Raw genomic sequence first — 5,412 nt, 5'->3', positions numbered from 1 at the left:
CATAGCTCCAATTTCCTAAATTACAAATGGAATGACTGAGTTCTGCACAGTGGACCCTTTCTCCTCATGGACAAGGCTGATCCTAGGATAGCCAACTACCAATCTGCCTTTGAACTATAGCCTGGGCCTACCATAGAAAATGAGAACTTAAGGGACTGGAGTTCTCTTTCAAGAATTTGGAATTTAGAATTGAGATAATAAGTCAGTGAGCTCAGAGAGCTGAGAGTTGAGCTGAAAGGATTTGGGGCTGGGTTGTATAATACATATCATGAGCAAGCTGAAATCATGAGGAAGTTGGTCATGGGGAGAGTTTCAGAGAGAGGCAGAGATACCTAAAAGAAGAGCAGAGAAAGTGATGGCTTGGAGATTCCTAACAGGGTATTGATTCCAGACCATGTGTGCTCTTGTCGTGAGTTACTTCTTCCTTGGGGCAATATTAGTGAACCTCTGTTCTTGTCCTGAAATAAGTTCTAACTAACATACTAGACAAGAAGAGCTGTATTTTAATCCCTTTTTCCTTGTAGTTCAAAAGATATATTTTTTATATTTGTTGGGATTATGTGTGAACAACACCCAGCACAGTGCTTAGCACATAGCCACAATTTAGTGAATATTAATTCCTTTTTATTTCCCTAACAACTAGGGCTGTACAGAAGTAGAACTGACTACTTGGAAGGAAGTATGAAAGCTGAGGTGTGACCACACATATCAAGCTTTAGAATGATGAGTAAATTAGTGATCCTTTCTTTACTTGCCTTTTTTTCCCCCCAAGATTTCAAGATTCCATGGATCTGCATGTCTCTGACTGAATCAGCTTTGACAAGCAAACCAGTCTATTTTCTTTGCCTTATATCAGTCCCCACAAGGTAATGGGTTAAAATGAATGGCTATACCTAAGGCATATGCCCACCCTAATCATATGCCAGACTGGATCCATATAGATTAAAAAAGGGTTGGTTCCACAAAGGAAGGGATGTTGAACAGGCAACAACAAGATATATCCACTACAATAGGTCATTCTGTCTTTTGTGTTCTACTAACTCTACCTGCATAATAACTACTTGAATAATAACTAATATTTTTGGGGGTTCACTATCTGCATGGTACTCTGCTAAATGCTTTCCATAGGCCATCTCATTTAGTGCTCATAGCAATCCAAGATATAGGTACTACCATCTCTATTTTATAGAAGGTTAATTGAGCACAGAGACATTGAGTAAATTGTTCATAGCCATACAGCTAGTATGTGGTCAAGATGGAACCCAGGCAGTTCGATTTCCCATCCCATAGAAAATAAAGAAGTTGATGCAGGGGTCATAGAGTGAGGGGGAGCTTGCTAAATAGGCTCCCATGGTTGACAATGAGCAAGAGAGGCTGTCCTTCTACCTCAGTAAAAGAACTCAGAAAATATCCTTTCCCAGGTTGAAGTCATTTCCTGACCTAACAGAATATGTAGTCATAAACTGCCAAAGCTGGAGGAGATTTAGAGATGTGACAACTTAGTTCTAGGCACATTTTAATGAAAATGCTCCCATTTGTGGAATTCTTTCTTTTATAGGTTTTACTAACAGGCTCAGTAATCACCACAAAAGATGGATTCCTCTTGGCCCTCAGACAGTGCCCTCCTTCATGTGGCTGATCAGGACTTTTATGATCTGCCCTTGGCCTGTGTCCCCGTCCCCTCATTTGCACTTCTTCCCTCCTGATTTGAGGTCTAGCCATAGAGAAATTTACACACACACACCAATCATAATCCTCAGATCACTATATTGTCTCAGTGTTAGTCTACACATAGCCCTGTTTTATTTTATCTGTTCATTTACTTTTTTTTTTTTTGGTCAGAGCATTTAAGTTTTACATTTACTTTTAAATACTATGATAAAGATCTGTGAAGCTTAAATTCTTCAGTTAGTCTAAAATGCTTTGCTGTTATAGTCACTGAGCTTTTACATGTTCTTTGTCCTGCTGGAAATTCTTTTCTATGCTGCCCCAATCCTCTCCAATATCCTTGAGGTCTATATTTAAAAAGTGTTCTTGACTCTCTTTTTCCATCTTCAAGACTGGGCTAGGAATCTTTTCTCAACATTCCCTTGCTATTCTGTCCTTTCCTTATCACACCGTGCTATATTGTCTATTAACTTGCTTGTCTGCCAGTAGGAGGCACAAGCTTGTGAACTTATTGAGGATAAGAGTGGCTGGTCTCATACTGCTGTCTCAGTGTTTAGCACAGTACATGGCACATAGCATGAATTCCATATATAGTCCAAAGGTTGGTGAACTCTTTCTGTTAAGACCAGATGGTAAATATTTTTAGCTTTGTGGGAAATACAGTATCTGTTGCATTTACTCAACTCTGCCATTGTAGCATGAAAACAGCCATAAACAATATGTAAACATATGGGCATGGCAGTGTTGCAATATAACTTTATTTACAAAGATGGGTGGTGGGTGGGATCTGGTCAATGGGCAATAGTTTTCTGAACTCTTCTATAACTGATGAAGAAATGAACAAATAAAAATGAATGAGTGGGATTACATTTAACTTCATTTACCATAAAGGAAGTATTGTTTACCACAAAGAACTCTTTATTAGAAAACATGGATTCTATTTTCTTCATATCACTTAACAGTCTTTTATCTTTTGGCTTCCAACAGCCTTATCTTTAAATAGTAATTTAAATAATACCTCCTCTGCTTAAAATTTGAAACTGTCATATTCTTAAGAGTAGGATCTATGCCTTATTTGTCTTTATCCCCAGAACCTAGCAGAATTCCACATTCCAAAAGTAAATAGATTGACAAGCCACTTGCTGAATGATTGAAAGGTCAGGGTGAAAGCAGGTATTTGGTGAAGCACGTAGTTGAGCCAGATAATTGTGTAAACTCTTATGATTGGAAAAACCTTAGCCATCCATCTGAATTACCATGATATAGAAGTTCTTCTAGATTTAAGAACATAGGTCTTTTGATTCCAAATGACTGAAGACCCCACACAAACGGGCTTTATTTCAAAAGGACATTTGTTGGCACATTGACATGTCTTGTTTCAGAGGTTCAAACCTTGTCAAGGACCTAGGATTCTCTATTTCTCCACTTGCCTTCTGCCTAATTGGTTCTCTCATCAGGCAGGCTTCACCCATTAGTGGCATAATGGATAACTTTGGATCCAGGCCCGTATCCTTATAGCTGAAAAATCAGTGGAAAATAGGGAACTAGAACTCAAAAATTCTAGTAAATGTGTCAAGGTTGTGTATCCTTGGCTTTATTCGGATCAATTGTTCATCCTTGATCCAAACACCATGACCATGAATGAAATCAATACCATCTAAACTGCACTGACTAAAAATGAGGGAGGACCGGCTCTCCAGGTGCAAACCTCCATATGTAGAGGAAGGTGGTAAAGACATGAATTACCTAAAACTGCTATGGCCCTCTCTGAAGAATAATATACTTTAATACAGTAATACAAATTGAGCATCCAATATTAGGATGAAGACCGTCTAGGGACCCTAACTTAGGAAGAGAGGATAACCAAGCTTAGCCTCTTGTTCCAGTGTGTGACCCCTTACAGATACTAAATTATTATTAAAATTTGCATTTCTAAAATAAAAGCATATGTGCATTCAAAATGCTTTATTTTAGAATAGCCTTAGGTTTACAGAAAAATGATGAAGATTGTACAGATAGTTCCCATACATCCCACACTTAGTTTCCCCTATTATTAACATTTTACATTATGGTAATGGTATACTTGTAACAGTTAATAAGCCAATATTAATACTATTAATATTATTGACCAAAGTCCAAAATTTTCTTAATTTTCACCTAAAGGCCTTTTTCTCTTCCGGGAGCCTATTTAGGATACCACATTACATTTAGTTGTCATGTCTCCTGAGGTTCCTCTTGGCTGTAACATTTTTTCAGATTTTCCCTTGGTTTTTTAATGACCTTGGCAGGTTTTTTAAGATTTTTAAAATTTATTTGGAAAGAGAAAGAGAGAGAAAGAGAGAGAGCATGCACAGGAAAGAGTAGAGAAGGGATGGAGAAAGAGGGGGAGTAACAGAATCCCAAGCAGGCTCTGTGCTATCAACTCAGAGCCCAACACGTGGCTCAATCTCACAAACCGTGAGATCATGATCTGAGCTGAAATCAAGAGTTGGATGCTTAAATGACTGAGCCACCCAGGAGCCCCATGACATTGGACATTTTGACAAGTATTTGTCAAATATTTTGTAGAATCTGCCTCAGTTTGGCTGTGTTTGATGGTTTTTCTCATAATTGTACTGGGATGATGTTTCTTGGGAAGAATTTACCACACGGGTAAAGTACCATTTATACCACATCATGTCAAGGGTGCAAACCATCAACATGACTTGTCTCTGTTGATGCTGGCCTTGATCACCTGCAAGAGGTAGTGTTTGCCAGATCTCTCCACTGTAAAGTTAGTTGTTCTTACTGTCTTTACTGGAAGTTTGGGAAGGAAGTCACTGTGTTCAGCCTACAATTAAGGATAGGAGTTATGTTCTACCTTTCCTTTGAGGAGGAAGTAACTACATAAATTATTTGGAATGTTTTTGGACAGAAGATTTGTCTCTCCTTCCTCGCTTATTTATTGATTTGATCACTGTATCAGTATCAACATTAATTTTATACTTTGGGCTATAATCCAGTTCTAGTTTATTTTGTTGCTTGGGTTGTTCCTGCTTTGGTCATTGGTAGCTTTTTTGGTTGCCTCCTGTGTCCATTTAACAATCACATCATTGTGGATTTTACTTTTTATTTACTTTTTGAGCACTTTCAGACTTTCTAGCACAAGATGCTCCAGACTCATTTTAAGTATTTCCTGCCCCAGTCCTAGAACCAGAAATTTCTCCAAGGAGCCTGGTTCCTTTTATTGGTGAGTGGTATTTAGAAACTAAGATCTAGATGTGAGATGTGCTCAATATACACATTTTTTAAAGTAAAATTATTATAAAAGGCTTATAACTAAAAAAACAGCCAATACCTTTCCTATTCCTTCCCATAAAATGTAAACTCTTTTGAGTTTTTTTCTTCTGTTTTTTTTCCTTCCATATTACTAATAATGTGCTTTTACTGTTACTGTTTGATTGACCATTTTGATTACTGTCTATTGACCTCCTGAAGGGTGAGTACCCCCATTTCCCTTCCTCTCTGCCCATCTTCCCAATGTACTCCTATCACAATTTTGTGTTAAACTAGTAGCTAGAGTTTACATTATCATGACTGTACAACTATCTTTCCAATTGAGCAAATGTACTGTAATTTCATATTCTTTCATGTACAATATTTAGTGTTTCCTGATTGTAATAATTGTCTACTGTTTTCCTTTTCTTAATTTCCCAAGTGTTTATCAAAATTCATCTTAAATGATTCAAGCCCTTTCTATCAAAG

The 5,412-nt window shown here is 37.5% G+C and overlaps 1 long non-coding RNA gene across 1 annotated transcript; it reads left to right on the top strand.

The window, feature by feature from the left end:
• The first annotated feature begins 226 nt into the window (after positions 1-226).
• LOC109276048 (uncharacterized) lies at positions 227-4,865 on the top strand. The gene is made up of 3 exons (XR_002084495.2): positions 227-409; positions 773-866; positions 4,802-4,865. It is a non-coding gene; the product is annotated as an uncharacterized LOC109276048 (long non-coding RNA).
• The last annotated feature ends 547 nt before the right edge of the window (positions 4,866-5,412 follow it).

The sequence above is a fragment of the Panthera pardus genome, unplaced genomic scaffold, assembly GCF_024362965.1.
Source record: "Panthera pardus isolate Hobbes unplaced genomic scaffold, ASM2436296v1 HiC_scaffold_2, whole genome shotgun sequence".
Classification (NCBI taxonomy): Eukaryota; Metazoa; Chordata; class Mammalia; order Carnivora; family Felidae; genus Panthera; species Panthera pardus.
Note: the sequence above shows the minus strand (reverse complement) of the source record. Positions and strands in the feature narration are given on the sequence as shown.